General features: G+C 31.3%; 1 long non-coding RNA gene across 1 annotated transcript in view; it reads right to left on the minus strand.

Annotated features, from left to right (window-relative positions):
• Positions 1-1,667: 1,667 nt before the first annotated feature.
• The window catches only part of LOC130216525 (uncharacterized), a 14,688-nt gene continuing 3,508 nt past the window's right edge, over positions 1,668-12,847 (minus strand). Inside the window, exons 5-9 of the long non-coding RNA XR_008835811.1 lie at positions 11,506-11,526; positions 10,700-10,723; positions 10,366-10,389; positions 8,905-9,029; positions 1,668-3,870 (exon numbers count right to left, since the gene is read on the minus strand). This is a non-coding gene — a long non-coding RNA (uncharacterized LOC130216525). The remainder of the gene's footprint in view (positions 3,871-8,904; positions 9,030-10,365; positions 10,390-10,699; positions 10,724-11,505; positions 11,527-12,847) is intronic.

Below are 12,847 nucleotides of genomic sequence, written 5' to 3' on the forward strand. Positions count from 1 at the left end.
TGTGTGTGTATGCATAGATGGATTTATATGTATGCGTGTGTTAATGTGTGTGTGTATACATGGATGGAGTTTATATGGATGTGCGTGTGTAATGTGGGTGTGTATGCGTGGATGGAGTATATATGTATGTGCGTGTGTTAATGTGCGTGTGTTTGCATGGATGGAGTATATATGTATGTGCGCGTGTGTCGGTGTGTTTGCATAGATGGAGTTTATATGTATGTGCGTGTGTGTGTGGGTGTATGCGTGCGTCAAGTTTATATGTATATACACAAGTTTCATATATGTTGTTTTGAACATCTAAAAGTATAGGTGTATATGTGAGTAATTTATACGTGTATATGCACGTGTTTATGTGTGTGTTGATAAGCAAAGTTTGATTTAAATCCTACACGGCGCCTCATAGCAAAATGTGAAAATATACGGCCCTTCTAATGTAGATGAAAGTGATTTGGCTCCCTCTTGTGGCTTAATATAGAAACACAGTTTAAATGCTCTCCTACAGATTTTGAGCATCATCAAGCAAAGGGTAAAGCCAAAATCACTGATAATCTCCTCACAATTCCACATATTAAAGGTCTCAGCAGACTGTGTGGTAAGTAAACACTCCGTTTTTGTGATCAAGATGTCAAATTTATAAGTTTTGAGTCAGACAAAGATCAGAGCATTTTTGACAATAGCCAAATTGTTATGAAAAGCTGACTGGGTCTTGTAATCAGAGCTGCTTTTTTTAACCAATATAACAATCCATGGTGGGACAAACCTTAAACCAAGTGATGTATATATATATATATATATATTTTATTATTGTGCATTCCAAGTGATGTATATATATATATATATATATATATATTTTTTTTTATTATTGTGCATTCCAAGTGATGATGCACTACGGCAGAGCCAAGTCTATTCCGTCAGGACCGAGCAAACAGGTCTATTTTGATGTAAATCGCATAAAATTTTAATTTCAATGCATTGTGTCATCAATAATGTGTAGTCAGATAAATTAAAAGCATTTGCAAGCAAATATGAAAATGTAAACATCGAGGATTTTTGTACAAAACCTCTTTTGGTAGTTCAAAATGCCACAAAATATATTTATTTTTCTAACATTTAAACTTGGACCACATTAATCAATTACTTTTTGACTTTATGAATACACAAATTAATGTTTTTTTTTTTTTATATTTGTCATCATGAAGTTTTATACCATTTTTGTCATTGGCGTTACTTCTGTAGGCCTACTTGGCTGTGGGGACGAGCATTTGTGATGACTGGTATTTTACATGAGTAATTAAACCACAATTATTGCCACATTGATGACTCAAAAACTAGTGTTATTCTTCAAATAACAGTTTCATTTTAAAATATTAAAGAAATTGTATACTTAGAGCTTACGTGCAATCAAAGTAAATGATGGGTGAACTTTTCTTTTCAAGTTTATTGAACTGGATGAATAAGTGATGTTTGAAATATTATTTTCCTTAAATATCATTTCAACAGGCAATACATCTGTCTAGACATTCTAGTAAAAAAGTTGTTGAAATTATGTAATTATTTTGTATCTGTTTAATTATGGCATATTTAATACATGGAATTAGGGAAGCTGGCCACAAAAGCACTGAGTATGTTCTCTTTTTTTTCTTGAATTTATTAATTATGCACATTTTATTAAATAAAATACACACCATTTATCTTCTTTAACATATTTAATTTAAACAACATTTCAAAAATTCAGCAAAGAACAGATTGAAGGATGAACCTCATATTCATTAGTGTCAATCCCAAAATAACAACAAAAAAATCTTTGGAGATACTGAATGCTGTCCTGATGTATGAAATCAACTGGTCTGCATAAGCAATACATTTACACAAACAAACAAAATAAAGAACAATACTTTCAATGAAGTGCTTAAAACTTTTAATGTAGTGTACTAGAGTAGTGCTTTAATGTAGTGTAGTAGAGTGGCGTAGCAGACTTTGAATCAGATTCAAAAGTTTACGTTCATTTAATTATCAATCACCTGTTTCTAAATGGTCTGTCTCAAAAGTGAGGGTGCGTATCTCCCCTGCCCCTGACTAGACTAGTGCTTAAGTGGGAACAGCAGAAAAATAAACAGAAAATCTATAAAAACATAAAAGACCTCATATTTTATGCATGTGCAGATCATGATAATTAGCAACTTTGCCATGAATTTATAGGACAAAAACTTGTTCAGAAAAAATGACCAAATATGTATGACATGTTATACAAACATGTTCAAATATATAAAACATATATAGAATAAACAGTCTGTCTATGTGTAGTGTAGTCGATAATATGGCAAAAAGGCACACGGTTTACATATTAATAAATAGATATGCTACAAAGAATGAAAATGAAATACGACTTTTGATACAGGAAGAAAGGGTTACTAATGTTGCTATAAGTGGTCTGATCATATTTCGTGCGGTCTAAATAATTTCTACTCCTGAGGAAGTCATGCAATCAGACCACAAAGCTGAAGTTGATATTAGCATATTAGTGTTATACAGTAACAGCACGGATATAAAGGATCATTGAAACCTGCATTTAAATGTTAGAGAATGAACAATTAAACTCACAGGCTGTAGTAGACTAGTAGACGTTACAAAGTGGACTCAATCCCCACAGCCATTATTGCCAGATGTAGCTGACTGATTCTATACAAAATCCGCGGAAAAGCAAAATGGGGGAGGGGGAGGGGGGTTGGTATTACAGTCGCCAGAATCACGCTCAGGTGGGCGGGTGACGGTCGCCAAAAATACACCGAGGTCTGTGAGAGTTTGCGCGCCAAATTACTTTCTGCGTCTCACCACAAGATGGCGACCATTCAGTGGAATCCTGTCGGTGAAAGTTTCAAAATAAAAATTTTATTTAAAAGTAAGATTTTGCAAACATGGCAGGAAAAAAGTGTGTCATAACTTATGGACAGCTTGCTAAGTGTTAAATTATTGACTGAAAAGTGTAAAAATTATTTTTTTTTTATCAACCAAAACGCACACAAACCATTTTGTTTGGTTATTGAACACTTAGCGGGCTGTCTATAACGAAAAGTATGATTTCTGTCAAGTATTCAAACGTTACTTGGATTAATTAATATTTTATTTTGAAACATCCACTTTGCTTTTTTACAACAGCTTGTCAGCCTGGCCATTTTTACTCAAGAATTAAGCACATACACAATATGTAATCATATGTAACGTGTAATCATGTCATATCAAAATTTGCTGACAAAAAAAAAAAACATTCTAAACTGAAGAGGAGCTAACTAGATAATAGCTTCAAAATTAGTAGTGTACATTTTGACTAGTTTTTTGTCTAAATGATGCAAGTGTACTACAACCAGACCACTTTAAAACCAAAGTGAACACAACAGTAAAGTTTCTTAGCAACAAATAAAGGGGAAAAAAGTGAAGTTTCCTAGTGTTTTTCCTAAATGAGGTAACAGATTATAGTGTTTGTCTTGTATATGATTGTAGTGTAAGAATCTTTTCTCCATTTTGGTTTAATGCTATCCTTGAAAATATTCAGCTAAATAATAATTTGAGTACTTTTTTCACATTCCTGACCTCACCTAAAACACCATATTTTACACGGGTGTCAAGATAACTCAAAAGCACACAAGATTGCTCAGTTTCACCAGACATATTCTGGAACCAAAGAAAGCAGGCACATATTGTACGTTTAGCTATAGCTGGAGCTCTGATGTTGAAGATGTCACTGATGGATGTGTCCAGTTAAAGTGAACTCTTGCCCTCTTTCTCACATATCTTCATCCAGCTCAGTTCAACAGTTACATCTCTGTAGTTGTTGATTAAGTCATTTGCTTTGTGGAGTCCTGAGAAGTGCTATGAGTGAAAGAAAATCAAAACCATTGTTGACTTAAAACGGTATATACAACTGTATTTTGATAATACTACTCACATATTTTACTACTAACAGTAATAAAGTGAAATACTAAAATGTAAATATATCTAGTTCAGAGATGCCTTTGTTTGGCTCAGCTGATAAAAAAAGATTTAGATTAGTGATTTTGTGATATTATCAGTACATTGTATAAATAAATAACATTCATAACCTTAAGTTATATTAAGTTTGTTCAATTTGAGTGAATAAATCAAAAGTACACCTAATCAAATTGTGACATGGACTGTTGTCTGTGAATATCAAATATCTTTGAATGAAACTCGCCGTATCTTTGGGACCTACCCATGAAGATAAAAGCCTTTGGGTTAGTATGAGAAAAACGTTAAGCATTTGCAGGTGTTTTATACAGTTTTGACAGCGTCTATATTATAATTCTAACCAAAATGGAGTCCAGAAAAACTAAATTTTGAACTGGAAAAAAAAGTCTCGCGTGTTGCGTTTGAGATGTGGTATAGACGAAGATACATTATTGCATTCTACATGGCTGTGTCCTAGAGTGAAAGTGTTATGGATCCATTGAATCCATTTTCCATTGAATCCAGAGATATGTTTATTGGGTTATTATACAAGTTCTAACCTCCAGCATAATCAAGCTTAACAGAGCTTACTGAAATGTTCTTGACAACAGCTAAATAATGTATTGCTTTAAAATGGAAAACATTGATGTACCAATTGGACTATGGATCTCAGAAGTTTGCAACTCTATACCACCAGAGAAGATCACACATTCTTTGAGGGGAAAGGATGAATTATTTAAAAAGATTTGGAATCCATTTCTTTTATTATATAAACACAGTACAACATGATTTGATAAGATAGTTTTTCCTAATTGGTTTATACTGAGGGTGGCATGGTGGTGCAGTGATAGCGATGTCGCCTCGCAGCAAGAATGTTGCTGGATCAGTTGCCACTTTTGTGTGGAGTTTGCATGTTCTACCCGTGTTGGCGTGGGTTTCCTCTGGGTGCCTTTGTTTTACGCAGCAGATGCCCTTCCAGTCGCAACCCAACAATGGGAAACACCCGTACACTTTTGCATTCACACAAATACACTACGGTCAATTTAGCTTATTCAATTCACCTATAGTGTATGTCTTTGGACAGTGGGGGAAATCAGAGCACCCGGAGAAAACCCACGCCAACACAGGGAGAACATGCAAACTTCACACATAAGTGCCAACTGAGCCAGCCAGGGCTCGAATCAGCGACCTTCTTGCTGTGAGGCGGTCGTGCTACCCACTGCCTCACCGTGAGGCGTGCTTATATTGTTGCTAAATTTTGATGTTTTATATTGTTAATTTTTGAAAAAGCAAAATAAAAATATATAATAAAAGGAAAAATTGTAAAAATAGTTTCCCAAAAAGTGAAATTCATGAAAAAATAAACAAAATTACCTTACAAGTCTGTGTAATGGTTTGAAGTTCTTTGTTCAACTCAAACAGCTAAAATATGTTTAAAAAGTTGTAATTGAAAAGAAAATATAAAAGTTTATTTTTCATTTCTTGGGAAAGATGCGTTTCTTCTTTTAAATTTTAAATTCTTTAAGTTTGAGTTGTTATGTTCTATTCTGATTTTAAAACAAACTAAACATAAGAAGATTCATTATTGCTAATTTTTTACACAATTAAAAAAAATGCAATGAGGCAATTTTAACGTTTGCTTTAAAATCAGATTCAAACGCAAAAACCCAAACTTGTAGAATCGAAAATTAAACAGAGAAACCATTATCCATTGATGAGGCACTCCAAAGAAAATGGAACAATTTAACTTTGAAATCAATTTTTTTATTGGCTTCATTCTGACTGTGAATTAAACAAAAAAACTGCAAAGTGTTACACAGACACCAACTAAATGTATAGTTTCGTCTAGGGCTGCATGATTAATTTAAAAAAGATTGTGATCTCAATTCAACCCTACACATGATCTTAATCCAAGATTTATCCGAAACAGGTAATAAAGTTGTAAAAAACGTTCAGCTTGTTGCACAGAGCCATCATTTGGGAGCTACATGGAAAGTTTGATTTGCACGTGTTTTTTTGTTTTCAGAGTGATGGCAGCCATGATATGAACCGCACTCGGCAGTGAAAGTGAAACTAAAAGCATTTAAATGATCAGATCTCATTTTAGTTATGATTACGACAAGCATTTGATACATGTTTTCTTTCATAGCGAACAAAGTGTTGTGCATGAAAATAAATGTTCGCTGGGTCAGTATAACTACTCTAGCCAATATAATGTTAAATATAATGCAAGAGGGAATCTGATAATGACAAATGTCTCATTTTACCAGTGAAAAAAATGGTCTAAATGTTGTCAATGACAAATGACAGGCACACGTCTCAAACATAATAATAATTAACTTCAGAATTATGAATAGTTGTATTCTGATGTCATCTATTTACTGTAAATTAACAACCAGGACAAATGTAAAGTCTGTTCAAGCCCACCATTGCAAGTCTATACAAAATTTAGCATTTTATTATTAATATTTTTAGCAATATTGTTATTATTGTTGTTTTACCATATGTTTGAGAATAACAACAACAACAACAACAACAACAACAATAATAATATTGTTGTTTTACCATATGTTTGAGAATAACAATAATAATAATATTGTTGTTTTACCATATGTTTGAGAATAACAATAATAATAATATTGTTGTTTTACCATATGTTTGAGAATAACAACAACAACAATAATAATAATAATAATAATAATAATATTGTTGTTTTACCATATGTTTGAGAATAACAATAATAATAATAATAATAATAATAATAATAATAATAATAATAATAATAATAATATTGTTGTTTTACCATATGTTTGAGAATAACAATAATAATAATAATAATAATAATAATAATAATAATAATAATAATAATATTGTTGTTTTACCATATGTTTGAGAATAATAATAATAATAATAATAATAATAATAATAATAATAATAATAATATTGTTGTTTTACCATATGTTTGAGAATAATAATAATAATAATAATAATAATAATAATAATAATAATAATAATAATAATAATAATAATAATAATAATAATATTGTTGTTTTACCATATGTTTGAGAATAACAATAATAATAATAATATTGTTGTTTTACCATATGTTTGAGAATAACAATAATAATAATAATAATAATATTGTTGTTTTACCATATGTTTGAGAATAACAACAATAATAATAATATTGTTGTTTTACCATATGTTTGAGAATAACAACAATAATAATAATAATAATAATATTGTTGTTTTAGCATATGTTTGAGAATAACAACAACAACAATAATAATAATAATAATAATAATAATAATATTGTTGTTTTAGCATATGTTTGAGAATAACAATAATATAATAATAATAATATTGTTGTTTTACCATATGTTTGAGAATAACAACAACAATAATAATAATAATAATAATAATAATAATAATAATAATAATAATAATAATATTGTTGTTTTAGCATATGTTTGAGAATAACAATAATATAATAATAATAATATTGTTGTTTTACCATATGTTTGATAATAACAATAATATAATAATATTGTTGTTTTACCATATGTTTGAGAATAACAAAAATAATAATAATATTATTGTTGTTTTACCATATGTTTGAGAATAACAAAAATAATAATAATATTATTGTTTTACCATATGTTTGAGAATAACAAAAATAATAATAATATTATTGTTTTACCATATGTTTGAGAATAACAAAAATAATAATAATAATATTGTTGTTTTACCATATGTTTGAGAATAACAATAATAATAATAATAATAATAATAATAATAATAATAATATTATTGTTGTTTTACCATATGTTTGAGAATAACAAAAATAATAATAATATTATTGTTTTACCATATGTTTGAGAATAACAAAAATAATAATAATATTATTGTTTTACCATATGTTTGAGAATAACAAAAATAATAATAATAATATTGTTGTTTTACCATATGTTTGAGAATAATAATAATAATAATAATAATAATAATAATAATAATAATATTGTTGTTTTACCATATGTTTGAGAATAACAATAATAATAATAAGAAGAATATTGTTGTTTTACCATATGTTTGAGAATAACAATAATAATAATAATAATAATATTGTTGTTTTACCATATGTTTGAGAATAACAACAATAATAATAATATTGTTGTTTTACCATATGTTTGAGAATAACAATAATAATAATAATAATAATAATAATATTGTTGTTTTAGCATATGTTTGAGAATAATAATAATATAATAATAATAATAATGTTGTTTTACCATATGTTTGAGAATAACAACAACAACAATAATAATAATAATAATAATAATAATAATAATAATAATAATAATAATATTGTTGTTTTAGCATATGTTTGAGAATAACAATAATATAATAATAATAATATTGTTGTTTTACCATATGTTTGAGAATAACAATAATATAATAATATTGTTGTTTTACCATATGTTTGAGAATAACAAAAATAATAATAATATTATTGTTGTTTTACCATATGTTTGAGAATAACAAAAATAATAATAATATTATTGTTTTACCATATGTTTGAGAATAACAAAAATAATAATAATATTATTGTTTTACCATATGTTTGAGAATAACAAAAATAATAATAATAATATTGTTGTTTTACCATATGTTTGAGAACAAAAATAATAATAATAATAATAATAATAATAATAATATTGTTGTTTTACCATAGGTTTGAGAATAACAACAATAATAATAATAATAATAATAATAATAATAACAATAATAATAATAGCTTACTCATATTAACCTTTTTTACATCTACAGATCATGATCTTGATTTTAAGCAAACAAAAACCTGATTCTCATTTTAGTTAGAATCGTGCAGCCCTAGTCCCGTCTATTTCAAAAACATTTAAATGAAAGACAACTGTTTACCTCGTGATACAACTCTTTCCACTTTCATGTTCTTGTTGAACTTCAGTTGGGTTTTCTGACGAGCATCTTGGCAGTTTCTACACCATCTTCATTCTGAGGGTTTGGACTGGCAGGTTCTCCCATCTCTGATTTCATGACAGCAGCACACACAACAGCAACAGAGAAACGCAAAAACAAAAAGTCGCTATTAGATCAAGTGTGTGATTTGTGAACACCAGAGTTAATTTTGGGAGAAATGAACACAGGCTAGTTCCAACTTTAATTGAATATTTCACCAAATTTATGTACATAGAAAAAGGATTAGACCTCCTGTGAAATGAATTGTTTTTTAAATATTTTCCAATCGCTGTTTAACAGAGTAAGGTAAGCTATATTGTGTATTTTAAAGTAAAATAAAGCACTTTCTTAAAATGCACTGAATTAAATGGCAAAAATGGCCATTAAACACAAGTCAGGCTCACTGGAAATATGTGCCCAGGACTACAACAGATATGTACCCTGGACTACGTTTTCCTACAGTTTCTGTTTTCACAAATCAACTAAAGGGTATACATTTTAGACAATCTCAAACATGCATTAGTGGGTGTCACGGTGGCGCAGTGAGTAGCACAATCGTCTCATTGCAAGAAGGTCGCTGGTTCGAGCCCTGTCTGGGTCAGTTGGCATTTCTGTGTGGAGTTTGCATGTACTTCCCGTTTCCTCCGGGTGCTCCGGTTTCCCCAACAAGTCCAAAGACATGCAGGAATAAGTGAATTGGGTAAGCTAAAATTGGTCATAGCATATGTGTGTGAATGTAAGTGTGTATGAATGTTTCCCAGTGATGGGTTGCAGTTGGAAGGACATCCACTGTGTAAAACATATGCTGTATAAGTTGGTGGTTCTTTCCGCTGTGGCGACTACAGATTAATTAAGGGACTAAGACGAAAAGAAATTTTCACCTTACATTACTGACAGGCAACTTTCGTACATTACTGGGCACATTTCTCATACGTGCTATTCCTCGTAAATTCACCAGAGGGTGCTGTGTATGTTACTACAAATATTAACAGAAATCGCAGCCCTGTTCTTCTACCATGACACTCATGTGTCTGTTTTTGGGTTTAGTTTTTCCAGTTTCTGAAACGGTCCTTCATTGGACTTAAACCTTGGTGTGCTCTCCACCACCCGAGTCTAGCACCATTCGCAGTGAGCTGCTGAGTAAACCAGTCACACTAGAAAAGCTTTCCACACTAAGTAGGTAAGCAGTTAGCAGTACTGTCCATGTAGCATAAAATACAGACGTATGTACCAGTAAGCACATATTTCTCGATTCTCAAAAATGTACACCAGGGCACATTTTTCCAAAAAAGGCTGTGTTGCTTAAATACATTTACGTGATCTTTGTAGAAATTTCTGGGTTTTAGAAAGGTAACACAATAATTTCAACTCTTCTGTAGCCAAAATAAAAGTTCTAATACTTACGTGACTCTGCTTCACAGACATTTGCTTCATGTAGCAGCGGCATATAAACACAGAAAAGAGATTATCAGTGAATGAACAGATAAATATCAGAAACACTGAAAAAAACTATTCTTTGTCAGTTTCTAGCCAGCTCGTCATCATCTGCTTTATTACTACTTTATTAAAATCTATAACAATTTCAGTAATGGGTGTGTGAACATTAATTAGTGGTGGTTAATGTACAGCATGTGTTGATATTAGTTCAGCGATTTAGTAATTTTTCACTGTGAATGAACATATTAAACACTAAGTCCACTAGAAAAAAATGAAAACCTTACAAGTATTTAATACTTACATGGTTCCTGCTCACCAGCATTTGCTTTTCATAGAAATAAAGAAATAAAAAAAACCTTAATGTAGTTGTTGAAAATGGACAGTTTGACAGATTCAAGTGTTAGTAAATGAATAGTATGCAAATCAATTCTGCAGTCAAACGCCTGAAATTATTGCCCTATAGTTCAAACACAGAAAAGTTATTTAACCCTTTATATAGGGATGTGCGATTTGGACGTAAATACCAGAAAATATGGTGGTGATGTCATTATTGTGATATCAATCATGTTGATGATTATTTATATAAATGCACCGAGAGAGACAAATATTGAATTTTAACGGTCCGCTGATTTCCATAAAGTGGTTTGCTTTGTAAGTCAAGCGAAAGCAACACGCTTTCATGTTTTTTTTAACACATTCAATAGCTGATAAATGCATAATTGCACAACGTAATAATTGATATTTACATACAGATTACGCTGACTTATTTCAATAAATAAAACTATGTCATAAAATATGTTCAACTTGACTAAACAAATTTTTGCCGATCATTTATTGCTTGATTATTATTATGGAATTTTTTTTGTCAATTCCTGAAAACGTATGCATGTTTTGGGTGATAAGTGTTTCTGAGATGTGGTTTAATCACACACAAAAACAATTACACAATGTTACAGATATTGTATTATCAGTAACATTGGTACTCGTTTATTGATGTGTTGTAGAACAAAAAAAGATTTCATACCCATGACATTTCTAGAGTAAGCGTATCATCATACATTGAAGCTCAACACAATTTAACATTGCCCTGTCAGCTGTGGTACTTACAATTGTTCTTTAAGACGTTGCCTTCATTGCACAGCAGCACATAGAAACAGAGGAAACATAAGATTATAATTAGATTTGCAAATGAGCATCCTCATCTGACAACAAATATTGATCAGAAAACAAATGTTTAGAGCAGGGGTCACCAATCACGGTCCTGGAGGGCCGGTGTCCCTGCAGGGTTTAGCTCCAACTTGCCTCAACACACCTGCTTGTTGTTTCAAGAATACCTAGTAAGACCTTGATTAGCTTGTTCAGGTGTGTTTGATTAGGGTTGGAGCTAAAATCTGAAGGACACCGGCCCTCCAGGAACAAGTTTGGTGACCCCTGGTTTAGAGCATTCCAGTTTGATCACAAATGCATAATTGAGAACCAGTGAGATTTTTCTTGAGTTTTTCTTTTTCATTTTGAGGTGAGTTTAATATGAGACTTGCATTTAAAACAACTGTGAGAGGGACTGAAAATAATTCTGTTGCTGATCACTTTACTATCAACAGACCATTTGGATTTGAATGCCAGTAATATGATTTACATGGCTCACTTTGGGTGGTATCACAATCTTGCTAGAAAGCTGTCATTTTTGTTTGTATACAAGGAATGACCACCAACATTTTGCCTGAGGCAGTAATATTGTTAGCAGCTACTAGCAGTAAAAGCGTATGCATAGAAAAACGATATGCTTTTACTGCTAATAGCTGCTAACTTGCCACAATTTCAGCTACAGACACGCTTTCATTTTCTACTCTGGGGATAAAGTCATCAGTTTTGAACCTACAAAAATTCAGCACTTCTCTTATCAGTTTTCAATTCACATGTCCTGCATTAGATAAAAGAAGCTACTGCACATACAACAGCACAAACACATAATACTGCTCTGAATCGCATAGTCCAGATCTAAATAACAGCTCAGAAGACAGCAGGACAACAGTTTTGAACAACTGGTGCAAAATCTCTCAAGCATTTTGGGATTTTAAGAGCTTTGATAGCAGAGACAACCATAAACCATAGATCAAGAGTTCACACTTAGCTGATGATTGATAAAGCTTGTTTGGCATGCTGTCCCGGTAGAGAGCCCTGAGCTTATACGATCCTCAAGCCCTGGGCTCCCTCTCGTTTGCAGGGGGAGAGGAGTTTGAGCTCAGGTAGATCTTGATGAACTCCACAACTTATTTCTGACTAATGACAGATATAAGAATGGCTAAGGAGAGATATACTGATTGCTAAGAGCTTGACTATGATGCCAATTTGGTATGTTCATATTCTTAGGTTGCGTGATTTTTGGACTGTGGGAGGAAACAGGAGAACCTGGGAAAAACCCATGTGAACACGGGGAGATCGAGCAAGA

Source organism: Danio aesculapii, chromosome 22 (genome assembly GCF_903798145.1).
Source record: "Danio aesculapii chromosome 22, fDanAes4.1, whole genome shotgun sequence".
Classification (NCBI taxonomy): domain Eukaryota; kingdom Metazoa; phylum Chordata; class Actinopteri; order Cypriniformes; family Danionidae; genus Danio; species Danio aesculapii.